Source organism: Helicoverpa armigera, chromosome 16, assembly GCF_030705265.1.
Source record: "Helicoverpa armigera isolate CAAS_96S chromosome 16, ASM3070526v1, whole genome shotgun sequence".
Lineage (NCBI taxonomy): Eukaryota > Metazoa > Arthropoda > Insecta > Lepidoptera > Noctuidae > Helicoverpa > Helicoverpa armigera.
The window spans coordinates 7,633,967-7,653,328 of NC_087135.1; the positions used below are offsets into that span (position 1 = coordinate 7,633,967).

Below are 19,362 nucleotides of genomic sequence, written 5' to 3' on the forward strand. Positions count from 1 at the left end.
AATCAAAGAACGAGCAGGAAACTGATATATACGACTATTAACGTTCTCCGTTCATTTGCCAACCGCAACAGGAAATATAGAATCGAAGAATATGTACACTGTCGGTTAATGAACTTAAGTTTGCTAGGTTTTTACAAAATTATCCATTGAAACATCTCCCATTTCTATTAATGGCGTTGTAAAATCAAGCTTTATTGCATTCTTGCGAATTGGTATTTATGATTCTAGCATTGTAAAATGAAAGTAAGAATTGCAGCAAATGATTTGAAAGATCTTGATATAATTATTGGAAACTTGAAAAGGTTAATTCTACTTATTGAGCAGGTAATCATTGAAACTCTCAGAGAAATTATAGAATACAAGTTTTATTGCAAATTGCTACATCCAACCGTTTCAATCATTTTATCATGCACATTTCGTTGAAAGTGTAATTTGGATTCATCATTAAGGCAACTTCTCCTCATAATACTGTATATCTACATAATTGGAAACTAAATCTTTGGATCGGATCGGATGAAAATATCTAATAATAACTTTCATCCATAGCTAATAAGAGATCATGTAATCGGAGCATATTACAAACGAAATTGAAAGGTGTTAAGACAAGCTAATACAGGCTGTTACGTGATAAATAAACAACGATGATTTACAAAATATTAATCAAAGGACCGTTGAAAATTCAATCAATGAAGTGCGAAGTTCTTGTTCCTCTTCACTTAAATCATCTCTAAATAGAGCGGTCATTAATCAATGTACAAAAACGTTGACGCGGAAGGATTTTAAAAAAGAAGGATGGCGCAAAAAATCTTTTATTATCCGTTAAAGGCACGAGCACGCCCTACTATCAATATTCATTGTCCTTGTGAGACTCAAAAGGTTTTTTGTTGTGCTTAGTTATAAAAAGGCCAAAGTACTTTTAAGTAACAATGCATCCTTGGATTCTGCTAAAAGTTTGCAAGGGACAAATAAGGTATTAATATCGAATGGATCAGAGAGGATAAAACAATATCAATGTGTGACACAGCGTGAAACCGATTGATTCCTCCGTAGGGGTGGCCCCCGTGCAACTAATAGTAGGTACTGGCAGATATTTGGTAAAAAATCTTTCAGTCGAAGCCCTCTTGTAAGTGGGTCACTAAGCAGGGAACATGACGAATCGCTTCCATCGCTCTTTAACGTTGCTGCAAGTGGGGGAGACAAGATAAGACTTTACACTTAGCCACTCTCGCATTTGAGAATTTTTGATAAATGCATTTTAAAAGTTTATAAACGAGGAAAAGTGCAAAGAGTTTTATCAGACGCAATAAAACTTCGAATAAAACGTAAAAGGACAGACGATAAAGTTGAAAAAGAAATGAGCCAAATTAATATTAAAGAGATCCATAGAAGGCTGAATACATTACTCAACAGACATTCTAAGAATTTTAGGCATATGGCATATGGAGACCGGAGCCTATGAAGTCGGACCGCTACTTGCAATATAAGGAGCTGCACCGAACAATGGGCTCCGTTGTGTTTTCCGGAACGACTTGCGTATACATTAGCGAATGTTCTACCACATACAAAGGGGTAATTAAAAAGCTATGAAGAACAGTATTGACCGTGCAAGAACCCCAATTAGCGTTACTATAAAATGTTTGGAATTCAAGTCTTTCAAACGGATGCGTTGCCAACGCGTGTTTCTGATGATAGTAGGAAAGATGTTTTGTGAAGACAGATATTTCGATAAATATTATATAATTGCGTATTCCAGTGGAGAGGCACGATTGCGGAGTCACGGCATTTCGTAACCACGATCGGGCACATTCCATCGCGGCGCCGGTGCAACGCCCCTACGGGATAGACCTGCGACGGTTACTGATGATGCTAGCACGTATACTGTAGATAAACATACCTGAATAGTGCCTACTGCTGCCTACACTAATGTGTTTAAGGAGCACGACCTAGTGGGCGAGACATCCAATAGATGGAAAAGTAAAGTGTGGGAACTGCTAAAATAGGTGAAGGTTTTAAATCAAGGCAGTATTCACGATTGGCTTTTGTATTTGCTGCGTCCATTTAAAGATATAACATATGCGATGACTAAATACAAGGCAAAGACTTTAATGAAAAAATCTGATGGATTTGGCGAAACCAAAAACATTACTTCAGTAAATATTCTAGCTTGTGTACTTTGAGATCTTTTGCGTACATAAAGACGTATTGCACCTCAAAAACCGGAAAACGTTGCAGAACTGTCGAGGAACACGTGCGAAAAGGAGGCCGCTTGCGCAATCGGCGGCCAGTTATCAAAGATTGTTGCCCTCACTAATGCAAGGAATATCTGAACTCTTGCAGCGCTCGCTAACGGGGCTCGGGTCCGCTCTGTTCGCATTGTTTTGGTCAATTGCCATTATTGTAGCGAAAAGAATGCGGCTCTCATTAGACGTTAGTTTTACGCCGGCGGCGTGACGCTCACGTCATCATTGGCTTGTTCTATAACAACTTATTATAGTTCGCTGACCGGGTGAGTGGCCAATCGTGCGTAAGATACTACCTATATCAACTTTGTATCGTATTCTGCATTATACGCAAATGCATTCCGTATTCATGATTATGAAGCCATTCTCACGATTGTATCTCAAGGTGAGCGTAAATGTAAAACACATGTTTTACCTATACAGAAAATAGAATGGGCGACAATAGATCAAAAGGCTTAGTTGTTTCATTTTCCCAGCAAAATGAAGGTAATTATCAAAGCTAACGAAACAAACGTGGAATGAAGTCTGCAACTGCTTTTTTTAATGAAACAGCGGGACCGGAATTCACAAGACCGTTACCGAACCTTATAAAAACACAACTTTGGAAGAAAATATTACTTGTAACTCCAATTGTAAACATTTCTGATGAAGCTGTTTTTAGGTTGTCCAGGAGATAAAAATTTCTAAAACCATATGACAAATATGGCATCTGACGTTAATACAATATTAATGGATTCCAACCCCATAGACTTTTTATCAATAAGAACAATAGGAATAAATTAATGGCCAACATGAAACGTGGAAACTGTTCAATACGAGAGATTACGATGACCATTCAAACACATATAGACTCAGCAGCATTAATCGAAAAAGCGATTAGAAATGAAATATTGTTAATCTGACATGCGATGAAAAATATCGTTGCAAATCCAAAAATATAAGGGGGAAGGCCAATGTCAACGACCTACACCCTATGGGCAACAATGAGACAGATCCGAAAAAAGGGTCTTGCACCATTATGGGGCGAAATTACCGCTTCAATGGGCAACCGAATACTGCTGATACTGTAATAATAATGTGGCACGCGCTCAACACCTAACAATCCTACCAAACCCGTTTCAAAGTGTATTAGGAGAATTCAATAGAGCTAATCCTCCAACAAAATATTTTTATGTGCCAATTTCAACAACATTGTGTAACAGATTAAATAAATTCGACAGCCGAGAGGACACGTTTCTTAATTCTAATTAATGTCCATGTTTAATCCTTTGGTCCTGCATTTTAAGCTAGAGGCTTAATTAAAATTTGCGTAAACAATTCTTGATTGTCTTACGTTAGGATGTTCAAACAAAGCTCTGCGAATTTACGTACTAAATTCAATTAATGTATTTGAAACTAAATTCAACAAGTTTGCTAGATCCATTCTAACCGTTACAGAAACGGAGGTATAAAATCAAATTTGTACCGCATTAAGTGTGCCTACGCTACATCCAAGGGCTCGGTTAACCAGAGGCTGGGGTGTACCAGACGATCAATTTCAAGGGCCCCCTCGCCTTATATTCAAATCCCTTCTTTGTCTTACGCATTTCATACAGTCGGTGATTCACAATAAAGACAGTCATCTCAAACGCGTGTCTACTTGTCCCAACGGTCGATAACTTTGAATTTATTTACATCCAAAACAACATAAAACTTAATCGTTTCTGGAATGTAGAGTAAATAATGCATTGATTGCCTTATTATGTTCAAATTAAATGATGCGTAGACAACAATATTACTATTCAGTTATTGCACTGTTGGTCTACAACTTTACGAGTTCGATGAACTTTCATTCAAACGTTCATAATTTGCTAAATATCTACTATAACATAACTCAGGCAATTAATTCATCATAATGAGTAAAACAATGTACATGAGTAGATACGTGTGTGTCCTAAATGTGCAATTCTTGTTAATGCATAGAACAACGTAAGTTATAGATAAGACTTATCAGCAGCGATAAAGCAACTCTGTTGGTGATATCATTTAGAAACAATACTGGAAAGAGGAAAAATAACAATAAAAGGTAAGAAAAACTATATTTTAGTGTAATAAAAACAATACGTACTACAAAAACTAAACGGTTGCAATCATATCACTGGGCAACAAAAAACACACTAGCGCAAATAAAATAATTCCAAGCACAAACTCTAAGGAACTTCTAAAGTCGGATAAACTTGAAACATTTACCGGCAAACGCGCGAACTTTTTCAAAACACTTCACAAAAACGACGACGATATCAAATTTTCGCGTGAAATTTGATATGTGTACAGTATCGAAACGGTTGGGTGGGCGCGGGAACACTACGCGCCGCGGCGACCGGCCAACAACTGACGTTGACTCGATGCCCGGCTGTCGCCGTCCCACTCCAGTACGCATGTCCGGAACTACATCCCTTCATAATTCCTACATACATACCCTTTTCAAAATCCAGACTGCAATTTCCCGCCTACATCCAACATAAAAACGACAGTTTCAGTCATAATAATGAAGAAAAAGTTGATGATTGTACGTAAACTAGTGGTCGGTTAGAAAAGGACGGCGATAATTGTGAAGACAAGGTCGATCGTGATTGTATTGCAACATCGCTTGAAGCAAAAGCTAACAGTTCGGGTTTTACACCTGGCTGGTAAAGATAAGGAGATTTAAAATTGCTCTGAGCCCATAAATACTGTTAGATTTTTTTTCGTGATAGAGTTAATTATTTCCGTCCATCGTTGTGATCTTCTTCGTTGATATTATAATGAATTTGTTGAATGAAATATTGCAGAACTTTGGGTAATTTTTCTAATTGCTATCTTCATGCTTATAACGTTTGTTGGATCTATCGCTGTTATCAGATAAGACATGCTAATTTAGCTCTATCATTCAGAAGTTGTACATTGCCTACATTCACCACATTCAAAGGCTTGTTATAAATACTCTTTTATCGTTTTCACATTATCAGACATGTATTGTGTTTATGTATGCATTATAAAGTACTCAAGTTTTATTTTTGCTATTTATAGCTAGCTAGCCATTTCATAGTCATCATCAAAAAATTTCAAAACTGCCTTTAATGCTTCCTCATTCAACATCTCAAAAGGGTTGTTCGCTAAAGGTACATAGCAACACCACGTAACAGGAACGCATTATAATAACAATACCATGACTGGATAATACTTTCATATCTCGATATTCCTCACTTTCACTACGGTGACACATATGGGCTGAATGAAAGTGAACATTGTCACAATACACAATAGCCCAACAGCTCTCAGAACTATTTCGTACTTTTGTGCATTCAAGAAAGTTGAAAATATATGTAAGTGAACTAATGACTAGAAACATTTAACAATAAAAATAAGACTTAAGTATAACCTTAAGCTGTTGTAAGTCTAAAAATATTTTTCTGACACCTGAATTTAATTCAGAAAGAGTGGTAGAAGTATTTGAAGACGCAACTGTAATTAGTTACGAAGATTTAGTTGATGCTTTTCCTGCTTTGGGGTTTTCTGGACAATAGTATCAGAAAGACTTAACTTTAACAACTCTGATACGGTTGAGGAAAAACCAGAAGTATTCCCAAAATATTTATATTATTATTTTGGTAATATTTCAAAAATATCGGTATTATTATAAACAGTAGATGGCACTTAAGCTTATCATAGATTATAAGTCTTTTCACTTTCATTTAAAGGAACCCATTCAAGCATACATCCTTCAACAATTACACATATTTCATCGACTGCATTAAGAAACACAGAAATATAATTGGCCAGTGTTGTGTTGTGTTTATATGTAAAGAAGTCCCCGAATGGAGGTCACGTATGCAATCGTCGCGAGAGCTTGTTATGACGGTACTTCATATAATGCACATGCAAGTTTGAGCCATGTGGTGCAAGTATTCTGTATTCTCAAAACTTACTACTGTTTTATTTAGATTTAAATTTTACAGTGATTTCTCAGCTTTTGAATCCTCCAATTCTTAGTTATCTTCAGGTTTCACCAGTTTACTGCATCTACAAGTACCCACACTTTTTATATGTTGATGATATCTTGTCAAGTTTATTAGCTATTTTGCAACTCTCAACTTTCTGAAACCATCATCAGTACATTCTTCAGTGCCTTGAAGACTTGTAAAATGAATATGCACTTTAGAAGCAACATCGATTGATGAGCAACTAATTTATTGACAGCCAATCACTGATTCGCTTAGTAAAGGCAACTCACGCTTACTCATTATAATCGATTATTTTTTAATGCAAGCTTTCATCGAGACCTTGAGTGCTTTATTTGTTCATTCTATCAATTGACGTATGTTCAGCGATGATAGGGACTTGTTCATGCAATGTAAATATACAGTGAAACAGCAATATAAAAATAAACCTAAAGAGGCCAAGCTTGATAACATTTTCGATAACCTCGACTAGGTAAGTCGGTTTGTATTTACCTCCACTAAAGGTAATTACAGGGAGATAAGTTGCAACATTGTATGACAACACCACAAAGCAAATAAGTTATATTTCTATTACTTATCATTATTTACTTATTTTACCCTAAGGGGTACACTTAACTGAAGAAAATTTAGCAATCTTTGGTTGATTAGTCACACACAAGAGATGATTCTAACGCAGCAAAGGATATGATGAAAAGCAAACATTCGGGTTCCCTTGTAAAATATACGACAGGTACTCTGGCCTTGATAAAGTATAAACTAATCTAATTAGCAATCCATTGAATCTATCAGTCCTTGATCAATCAATCATGTTGACCTTATCAAGAAATTGGAACAATATCTTTATAGCTAGCTATAGACAATAATAATATCGATCATGACCTATACGACGATATAAACGAGTAATCTGATGTTCTTTTGTTTATAATCTTCATTTCAGAAATTGTGCTCTTACAAGTCAATATTCTCACGCGATTTTCCGCCAAATTATGATACTTGAAATCGAGTAAATATTTATTCAATTGAATGCTACTTGACCGTTGAATGGACACGCGAACAAGTAACGCCGCTTGGAAAGTATGCGCACGTTCCACTGACATTGAACCACCTGTACACTTCTCTTATGTTAATGTCTTACCTAACACTTACTTAACTTAAACATTATTATTCAAGTTTACGGTTAGAGATGCTGGATTTTAATTTCACGGTTTCCGATTAGCGTCATGTTACGGGGTTTGATTGCTTTTTGATCCTATCTTTGATGATGGCCGTTTCTTGGACTGGAAAATCATCTAGTCTTCCTATTGTTTATCGCAAAGTACAGGCTAATCAATGGGATTCGTCGACAAAATTGTATTTATTCTATAAGTTTGTCTGTTATCCAAGCACTAAAACAGCCCATATTTCAACCAGGTATTGACAAAAAAATACTTCATCTACAAACACAATTCAGCAACAAACAATTCACATACCTACACGTATACCCACATAACAGTCTAAGTGAAATGTATGTCAGAAACAATGATATCTAAAATGAAACAATTTCCCATAGAATTTCACCCATCGTGACGGTGTGAAATTACATTTCTCGCCTATGTCGTGCCTTTTCATTTTAGCATCGCACGCGAGACATTCAGTCTAGTCTAGACTCAGGCAATAGGGTCAAATGTCAGGTACAATAGCATAGATGTATTGTGACCTCATTATGTTCTTGATAAAGGGGAAAGAGGAACACAATAATTATGTACGTTGTAATATATTGTATTTATCGACAAGTTTATTAAGCTTGTGGAGACATCGTATTGTAATGTTATTTGTGACAATATCGTAATGTTTACGAGAGGGGACACAATGAAGAGAGTAAATTATTGTTCTTGTTGAGATTTATGTTTATGCTCGCACGTGTTATCAACAATACGTATGCGTAACAAGCTAACCGTAATGTTAAAATATAATATAAGTTCTTCGGTTTCCTGAAAATCTTATGTCCTTTAATTACCACGTTATGAATCTTATATCAAATATATGTGTACTTACATATCGAAAAGCAACTACTACGCTAGTTTACACATACTGGACCACCTGACACATAATTAACCACATTCAATCTGAAACAACACTATTAGCTTGTCATCCTGTACCTGCAAGAAATTTTATATTACAACCTAGTTTCCAAGAAAATTGCGCTCCTATCTTCAGTTCACTCCTCCCATCACTTTAACGACGTAACTCTGGAATCTATTCCTGATTCAAATCCAACAGCTGACACGGAAAAACATGAATCTGGAACGTTCGATTGCCAATCGGATGAATAAAGACGTTTTGGTTCAAACAAACGCATAGTGTTACAAAGCAAACTCATTTATTTCAGTTTGCGCGGGAGCAACAAATAAACATTGTCGTGTTCTGCAAATACAGCAAACAGGTTGTGTTCCGCCCGAAGGCATAAATGTTAAGATAATACTCGTAGGTACCAGTAGCTACTAGGTACAAGATTTTTGGTAAAAATGCTGACTGATTTGAAACTGAATCTAAAGGGGTAACTTTTGTGGAACTTTGTACGAAAATTCATTTCAGAAGGGGTGACTCGGAGGAAAATAGTATTTAGTACTCTTGTGTACTTACAAAGTCGCTAAAAGAAGGTATCATCCATGTAACTGTACTAGATACATTGTGGAAATCTACTTTAGTATTCGGGTATAAATTATTCATGTGATATATTTTCGTAAAACAAGAATACAAGATGAATAAAGCAAAGGATACGCATAAATACTTAACGCTCAAACAAACCAATAGGTAATCCAAATAACGTTCAAAGCATACCTTCGGCATACGAAATGAAACTTTAATCCATCATCCGCAGGCATAAAGCCGACATCAAAAATATACACGAAACCCGAAAATTACATAAACATAAAGGTCCCTATACAATCTCTCGTGTTTGCATTGGCTCGGCAAACATCGGGGTAAAGAGCGGAAACGTTATTACAACTCAGCAACCGCACCAATGAACCACCAGCATCACCGATATTTTAGTAGCCATTCATATTTTTGGACATCCATTACTGTTTTTGTATGGCATGCCATTTTCGCAGTCCGTACATTCTCAGCCATGGACGTAACGTAACGCAAATGTGTAGAGCGAATGTCGATCGCACACGAATGAATGAAATGCCCTGATAACGGGACATACTTGAAACAAACTCCACTTTAGTTAAATTCTAATGATTTGGGTATTAAGTTAAGCCGTGCATAAACACTCGGGTTTATTTCAAATAAATATTAAACAACGGCGGCGTACAATGAGTTGAACAAAACAAGTGTAATTAGTGGCTGGATTATTGAAAATTATGTGTCTATGTGAGTGCAAGATACTCGTGTGTTACTGAAAATTGAGGAACTTTGTTTGCGTTTGAGTTCAGTTTATTTCCATAGCTGTTTGTTTATTTTTACGTTTGTTTGAGATTTTCATAATTAATCCGCGTGCATACCTACTATGTTTTGTTTTTAGGTAGGGACAACGGACAAAATAGTCTTCTTATAATAACATAAATGCAGGGTTCCTGTGAGAATAAACGGAACAGAACAGGAAGCTCAAGCGAGCCACAAATATAATAAAGTTAGCATAAACCATAACGTTCATAAAGCATGTACAAGTACTCATAATTTTAACACGAACAGTTTATACGAAAGGACATTCCGTCTCGTATATTTGGAGGACGTTGGAATTATCATAAACCGCCCCCATTATGTCATAAAACGATAAATATGCTGTAAAACCATAAACGGAGGCAGCGAGCCATACCATAAATTGTGTTGAATTGGCCCACTTTGCACTTTGCACTAGTGGTGACGACGGTACCCTGAAGAATGGCCATTTTTTGTATTATAGCGCTTTATGCGTAGGCCCTATATTGCTTTATGATACTTATAAAAGTAATTTAAGGTTCAGCACACCTATTATTTGGATTTTTTTGATTATTTTTTATGACATTTGCTATGAGGAATCAGGAAAACCCAACGCGAAAATGTGACGTAGTTCTGATTTCCTATTTGAAATTACTTTATTTTTGCATAAAGTAGGTCGTCTTTCCAACCTTGTTTTAATTATTGTAAAGAAATGTGGAATATAAATAAACAGTTTCCATTCTGAAATCAAGCTACCAGCAGTATGTTGGAAACAAAGAATTCTACTTAAACCACCAACCAACCAAAGTATATTTCAACATAAGTAAATTTATTCTATATCGAACATAAAAAAGAACCTAAAAACACGAAATAGGTGTCTACAAAACTATATTATTATCTGCAAACGCTCATCTCTCACATATTTTATTTGTTTATACCCCAGTATATACTTCGTATATTAGAAGTGCGGTGATATATTTTGCTGGAGCCTCATAAAATTCACCCCGTCTCCCTTTCCTATTCATATTTCATCTGAGAAGTGCGTTTGTCATGAAACGTAACAATACCAGCTTATGTGGCCCACTTGCTTTGAACTATAAACGTGTCTAGGACGAATTTTGTGTGTCATATTAATAAAATTAATTTGTTTAATGAGAGTTAAAATTATGTTTAATAAACGCTCATAAGCCTGCTGCTTAAATTGTTATTTATTGTGGTGAACTGTTTCAATGTAAACTGTATACAACAAACCGACAAAATGTTCTTCAATATACGCAAATAAGCCACAACACAGCTCCGCAAATAGCCAATAACAGCCATATCATTAACTATTAATTAACAAAATGAATACCGTGAATTAAATTATTAACCGTTATCATAATCGCATTTACTTACCCACGAGATACAGACTGGATTAATTATTACGACGTAATTAATCGTTGACTAACGCATATTGTAATTAACTGGGACGTGCATGATTATCTATGTACGAGAAATATATGAGAATATTTGTCTTGTGACGTGACAGATGGTAATTGATTAAATATTACTTGCTTAAATTTTAGTTGAGGTGACATGCCCAAATTACAAACCTTTGCTTAGGTACTTGACTAAACCGTTTTTATAGGTGTGCACTTCATGTCTGTGAAAGTCTCAAACTTGGTAAAGATGTCAGAATAGACTCCATAGTAAAGTTAAATAGGCGTATTGTATGTAGGTTTTACGAGAAAAATTTGCCATAAAACTTTCTAGCATCAAGTAATTTGATGAGCTACGTGTAAATAGAGAGAAAATGCGACCGCAACGGCAAACATCCCTTGCTTTCCTCACTTTCTCTGTTTTCTTTGCAACGAGCATACAAACGGCAGTCTGTTTTGTTTGCATACACATTTCAAGTCTTCCAGATCCAGAGTATTTTTTTAGTAAAAAGATCGATACTTACCTAATTATAATTCCATAATGTCCCCCAATAAATCATTTGACCAAATCCTTAACAAAATCACTTCATACTCACAATTAATTAAAATAGACTTAAAACAAATCATTGGATTCCGTAGAATCGATCGCCGAAGAACCTTTGGCATAATTAAAACAATTTGCGAAGTATTTCCTTAAAATGAAAGAGGGTAATGAAGGGAAGATTATGAATTATTTTTTAAGTGGCGAGGCAGCCCTCTGGGTTTCTTTATTGATTTTAATCGCTACCGAGATTGTTTACGATGCAACGGGAAAGCGGTGCTTAAGAATTGTAGCTGGATAAATTTTGAAGCGAAAGGCGTACCAAGTATTAGACTAGGTGAGAAATAGAATAAGGATGTATGACGGTTTATGAAAAAAGCATCGCCTGTTATTTTGTAGAGGTATGGTTTGGCTAAAAAAAAAAATTGAAAGTACGTTTGAATTTCAATTTTATGAAAAGGTAAATTAATAATTTAATTGAGCAAAATAACTCTTTAGATTTAATCTTGAGCGAGTTCCCGACGTTGAATGTTTTAATTTTTTCAATTCATATCCTTTCACGGTAGCCAGAGGTAGCCAGACTATTCTTTAATTAAACATGTTTTTCTTTTTACTTTCATCTGGTCTCTACAGGCGTAGACTTAGTACTAATTTTAGTTGGATTATCCTTGTTAGGTTGGCAAGTTGTACAAAGAAGAGGTACAATTAGCAATGCGAAGAGTCCTGATTGTGCCAACTAGACGCCAGTATAAATTGTGTTAACAGCCGACAATGGATGCAAATTGTTACCTAGAAATGTCTTTCTAAGTTTCTGAGAATGCAGCAGAGCGTAGACGTGCTCGGCATATTTTTAGCTAAAGAACACGCAAAACGTTTTAAGCGGTGATTGTTGTTTTACATTTGTTTACTGTAAGTATAAGTTATTTTGGATTTACGGTCAGCAACGCCGTGTATACTTCATCAATTGAATGACCTAAACCCAACCAAGCCAGTCTTAGCTACTGCCAATATTTTCAATAGGTTCTACAACTACTTATTTAGGTTATTAGGAGGTTTAAATTTAAAACGTATTTAAGTTCAAACACTATTGTGATAATATCAAAACAAAAAATCGCAAAAACAAAACCACAACAGCAAAAATCTCAAAAGACAATTCGCAAAGCATTTGTAAGCCACTTCCCCACTAGATACGATCTATATCTCCTTGTAAATTATAGTGGGTGCCCCTTTGCAATATTCACTTAGCCAACCGTTTCTCAACGGGGTCTTTTGTTACCTTTAGAGAAGTGAATACATTAATGTATGTATGTATAATGATGTATAAATGTATATTGTATACTAAAGGGTCTCAAATACATGTATCGCTTTGATGTGTAACGTCTATTATTATGGCGATTAGCGTCATTAAAGTTAAGAGTTGGTGAGAGACAGTTGCTAAGTATTAGGGTTGTTTTAGTGGAGAATATGTCCCTCATAGAAAGTGAGGGTTTAGTAAATCGCATTTTTATTTACCATAAAATATAATCGACCCCATATTTTATTATCTGACACAATTTATTAACTAAAAACTAATATCATTAAATATTAATTTCATAGGTATACATTTAAAATTGATTACTAAAATACCATTTAACACTATTTTTCTGATTCCACAAACCAAACGCATAAAATACTTACCTAAATAAAGGATGACTTTATTACCTGAAACAATTAATTAATGTTTTAATTAAGTTTTCATCATATAACGTTCAACAACTTGTAAAGAACACATCGTAAATAGATATAACAAAGAAAAAAAACCTTTAGTATAGTAATACTTAAAATAAACATTGCTATAAAACAAAAACAACTGCGCATATAGTCGCATACAAACGCCTGACGTTTTACTTATAGCACGCTATAATGTTGCAACCGCGCACTACAGTTTGAATTGCACGCTAGGCGCGTAGTTTTTATCGAATAAAAAAATATTGCTTCATTACTTTTACCGTTGATTTGTCGCATACCAATGGTCTTTCAAGAAACTTTTAATACCGCATTACAATACCTACGTATACGTGTCGAAAAGAACTACAGAAATTTTATAACACGGGGACAAAACACTGTATGTGCAATTGTGCAATAAATTATTCTTATCACATCCGAAACTTCGCAGACAATCTTTAATCCACTTAGTCGGGTAAAAAGGTAGGCGCGTTAGCTCAAAAAATTATCTTCAAAGTCATTAAAGTGTAAGCCGCGTTTAATTAAAGTCGTCGCGACTTCTGGCTTAAGGGGAGGCACTCGTAGACATCAGAAAAATAATAATGACCTTTAGTGCAAAACTTGCGACTTACGAAGATTTTTTGCCCCTTTTAGCGTTTCCCTGGGACAGCCTTGTTGTCTGAGACAGTGTTTGCACGTTCCCTATTTGTTTTTCTGTAAGTAATTTTGATCTTCTTAATAACTTTTCCTATTTGCGCGAAAGTCATTTCGAGATTAGATGTTTTTTTCTGTAAGAGAAAATATTTCTAATTTAGAATATTTTCAACGTCTTTTTATCACTGAAATTCATAACTTTTCTTGTCATCAAAAGTTCTGAAAATATAATTGAAGCTCTCCATCGCTTTAATCTTAATCTTGCGTTCGTTTCCAATAAGAAATTCTATCTAACAATGGCCAAAGCAGCCATTAGATAAAACTCGTCCTCCAAGTAAAAGGCCTCGTAATATCAATTCGCGTACGTCACTCTTGATATACCGATCATCATTAATTGTTTGACGTGGAGCCGTAAGAGGGACCTCTGAGACGCCTAATTGAAACAAATATTTGAGGAGAATTGTTCCGAGGGATCCATAGGGATGTGGAACGGCAAGAGTAAATATCGATAGATAGAATATAACATGGATAGGATCAGAATTGCACGTGATGATGACACTGTGAACATTGAAAGTTCCTGGTAACTAAATAATCTTTTGAAACAAAATCACTTTTAAAAAGCCATAATTAGTGTTTTATCTTTTAAATTGAAATTAAAATAACTCAATCAACAAACTTATTTAAACGATAGTACGATAGTTATTTCGGAGACTTTTCAATCCTAAAAGTTTTATATATTTTTCCTTCTGTACACACCAAGTATCGATAAACTTGTTAAAATAACTACATCACTGGTATCAAGCCATAACCTCAATATAACATCTAAAAGCTCTTTCATTTCCAATCGATTTCAGCAATTTTGCTCTCTGATATTTATTGAACATTACGTGACCCAATTTTTAACACAAATTGGTCAAGACTTGACGTCTTGGGACATTTTTCCTTGATGAAGGCTTTTAAAGTAAGGCTGTTATGAGGTTTGCTGTTTGTTTTTGAGTTTTAATCATCAATATTTATATTTATAGTAGAAAAAATATTGTAATGATCCTTTTGATATTGATTTAAGTGAAAGAAACGGCAAAGAAATGGTGCTACGACCCCTAATAGCTTGATGTTTGATATTGACGAATGAATTGTGTTTGATCTTGTTTGCTGTGTTTAGGACTATAAACCTTAGAGTCAATAGTCTTGTTAACTCCATCCCAGTTTAATCTGTTGGTATGTTGTAAACACCGAGAAGTCGCGATAAATTCAGACTTACGCAACGCAAAATTAAGGTGTGAGTTAGTCAAGCGTAAATTCTAAGTCGTATCCCATGTGAAATGCCAAGGATACATAAATTGTAATTGACTAGATTGTCTAGATTGTTAACATGACCTGTATTAATTAGTGAACGAATAGAATGAGAAGCAGTGGGGTTTTGAGGAACATTCCTTTGATACCTGCCTTCACTTTATCATCTACCTATGCATTATTCTGAATTATTAATTTCTTATACATAGAGAAAGGAAAAGAAACCATACCCAGTGAATAAGATGAAGATTCTTTACGAAAAAGAAGAATGTTTTCGGCTAAAAACAACAGTGATAAGATATGATCTCTACCACAATTGACATTTATGGTCTTCTAATTTGAGAAATTATGGGGACATCTCCTCCATTTACCTTGACAGTAGTATCGAAAATCGCCCATTAAACGAGTTCAATTGGGTTCAGCTGATTGATTCAGCATTGAATCAGTCCAATTTTGCCATAGTTTATTTTATAGATTCCCATAAATTTTATGTTACTACGAAACCACTTGAGCAACTTTAAGGATCTCGTAAAAGTATGTAGAGGGCCGAAAGTTCTTCCAAACTATGTTCAAGTGTGCTCAATTATTTGACACTGAGTTCATTAAGAAAGTTCAAGAAGCAAGTGGTCGCTAATGGTTGCAAGTAAGTGTATTTTAGACTCGGAGCGACAGATGTAGGTAATGTATGGTGGTACTAATGATACGTGGAAATAGTTGAAGATTCCTCTAAAAGATGATACATTGGTGTATGAAGTTTATATATTGATGACAATTTGTAAAGTCTCGTAGTAAAAAAAAAACTATTAAACGAAGCCTAGCTTTGGAATTTGGTAAGTTGCATATTATGAGGGAACCACTTTACTTAGCCATTTTACTGTGAAAGCGAAAGAAAAAAAATGCAAAGCGTCGGTATATACTTGAACATCCAAACAGTCCCAAATACCTATTGAATCATAATTACGATGATACACATTACATAACAGCACCTATTTAACCAATTGATGTACCCCAATTCGTGCAGAGATTTCAACTGTATTGCAACACATATCTATTAAGATAAAGTGGTAGATATAAAGCTAAATAATTTGTGGCTTGTTCTGCGCCGTTATTGCGGGGCCTTGACAAAACTGTTGCCATCTATAACTTGGTGAGTGGTAGTATTTGCCTCAGATATTACTATAATTCCGTTGGCTTTGGTTGAATGCTCGGCGAATATTGCCCCGTTTTATTGAAGGTTTCAGGGATTGTAATTATTATTGTTCGTTGTCAACTCGCTGGATTAGTCAGCCAAGGAATTGGTTGTAATGTTTTTGGTACAGTCAGCTTTTATCTCTTATCTGTTCGGCAGTAGGTATAGTAGATTATTGTTCCTACCTACTTGATAGGTTTAGAAAAAGTGAGTCCTGTGAGACAGCTAGCAATGCATGCATTTCAATTGCATATCCGTTGACAATATCATTACGATATACCGATAGGAAATTGAGACTTATTATACGTTTTAATAGAGCCTTTCACATGTATGTTATGCAATATAGGATGCTGCTAAGTAAATAATAAAAGTACGTCAGTTTGTGCGTTTGAATAAAACCTTAATAGGCTGACAATAATACCGATCATGTGTATTGCAGTAATAACATTCATATTATGTTCATAACAGCACTGGCTATAACTTTGACAGGTATCAAGTATCATTTATTTTATTTGATAGCTCACTCGTTGCATAACCTCGGTCAGCATTTGTTATTTAGAGGTCTTGAGTACCTTGTCCGGTGTAATAATACAGAAATTGATATATTATATTGATTTCATCATGTTCTATTGTTTGCTTAACTGCGTAATTCTCTTGTAAAATAAAATTTTAAAGTGTGAATTTAAACCTAAACTTTGTGAGATAGCAAAGCAATCTATTATTTTTTAAATAATTTACTTATGAGGTTTATACATTTTTCCAGTTTTTATTTTCATCAATTGCAAAACAGGAGTTATAAAAGAAATTATACGAATACGAACGGAAGCAATAAGACTTATTTATTTATGATCAGTTTATACATTTATGCAACTACAGGCGTTGCAATAAAAGTTACCAACGGTAAGCTAGTAGTCGAAACACGCCCCTAGTAATAATGGTTTTATCTCTGGCCTGTTATTTCGTAACACAGACTTTATTGCTATAAGTTTCTCAATTTAATTAAACACTGGACTGTAAAGCTTAACGTTTATTGTTTGGTTTATTTTGGGTCCCTTAATACTTTTATTGCTATTGACTTTATTTGTCCCCTCGTCAAAAGAAGACTTCGTAAATCCGAGTTCATCGAAAAGTTTGTATATTTGCTTACATTGTTACAAAATTGTGAACTTTCATACCGTCCTACATTTTAACACGAGACATTGACCAATATTACTTAACATTTTAATGTCATTGTATCAACCAATCCTTTGTCAAGATATCTATATCTTTCAGATATGTTTATAAACATGTTTATATCACAATAGGTGTAAACAAACAGACCTAAGACTCTCCGACCCACTTCAGCCAAATTCTGTCCAAGTGTTCTAGTCTGCACTTACACATGCACCTCCGACGCCATTATTTAGACAATTAACACCGTTAACATCAGGTGTGTGAAGTACCAGACAGGTCCCAAAACATGTCTGGACTTGAGAGACCGTTTTCTACCCTCTCCATTAAACTATTTACTGCGGGCCTTTGAGTACCGTCGTTTGTTTGACAACGGTGGTTGTACATGGAATATGTTATGATTTCATTTTGGGGATTATTATTGTACTATGACATATTGTTCTTAGTATGTAGATTTTTACTATCTCTGAAATACTAAATAAGTTATCGGTTTGAACATTTTGTTCAAAAATGAGAATCAAAGTCGCCTATGCACTGAAAAGGTCATAAAATAATTTCAAACAGAGTGACGCCATAACTATGATTTTTGCTGAGGATGGAAAACTGACAATATAAATAAGTAAATAGCGATCTATCTACTTATATAATAAGAAAGAAACAACAGAAATCTTTTGACCTCTGATAATCTGCTGGGCCTTCTTTTACCGACGCCTTTTTGTCTTTTCGTAGGGACTACATACAGACAAGCACAACATTTTTTTAAACGTTTTGCTTTTTACGAAGACATAAGGTTCCATTACGATATAAACTAACCTTCTCAACAATATCGCTTAATAATTCATAGTGGGCGAAGCTTACGCCACGTCCTGCGCCCGCGCCGTTTAAATATTCAATACGCAAATACCGTGTTATGATTGTCATTGCAATATGGCCAAACGTCTGACTGCTGTTCATTAGTATTGTGATTAATTGATATATAATTGTAGGACTTCATTTAAATAGAGCAAAACAAGACAGACAATATTTTAATGAACCTATTGCTTAGAAATTTTCTTTTGCATGGCATTTTAATCGTGACTTTACAACATGCATCAATGAATCAATCTCAAAAACATATAGGGCCTTACTACAAAAACTTTAAACCCTGTTTTACACTTGTCTAATAAAATTTTGGCTGCAAAATGAACCATATGTCAACGTCATAATTTGACATTTTTTTAGACAAGGCATAAACTGACGTTAAAAAGTTTTTTTGGTAAGACGGATATAATTTTATATACCTATGCTCTTAAAACTACTGAATGAATACTGCATTCTATGAATGCACTCATCAAAAATATAGAATTCTATTACAGCCATAATGTTATGCCTCGTTGCACTACAAATTATATAACCACCTGAATCAAATCAATCAAGCATATTCTCATTCACAGTTAATCTTATCTTTAATTTAATAACCAGACAGCCCAAATGGCTTCATAATTATATCAGGGGCCCTGCATTAATCAATATCATAAATAACGATGCAAGCCTACCTATTTGCCTCCCTCTCAATATAAATTCCTGCTCGGCAGTTGCATTCCAGTCTAAGATGCATACGACCATATTACATGGCCGCTGAAATGCTATCGAAAACTATGCACTATAGTTTATGCTCGCAAATTGTTCGCGTTCCCTTTTACAGTGTTATGAATCTGATGCATTCTGTGACGATAGAATGCAGCATGTATTAGAATCCAATAAAGCAAAAATATTGAAACGCAATGTT

The 19,362-nt window shown here is 35.0% G+C and overlaps 1 protein-coding gene across 7 annotated transcripts in view; it reads right to left on the reverse strand.

The window, feature by feature from the left end:
• Positions 1-19,362, reverse strand: part of Spri (sprint) — a 194,970-nt gene that overhangs the window by 94,330 nt on the left and 81,278 nt on the right. For 2 of the 7 annotated variants that reach the window (XM_064038568.1, XM_064038566.1), the window contains exon 1: positions 4,348-4,624. The exons of 2 other annotated variants lie outside the window; for them this stretch is intronic. The gene's annotated coding sequence lies outside the window, so the exon portion shown is untranslated. Of the gene's footprint in view, positions 1-4,347; positions 4,625-19,362 lie in introns of those variants that run through there. 3 more of the 7 variants (XM_064038565.1, XM_064038561.1, XM_064038562.1) reach the window with 2 other exon arrangements.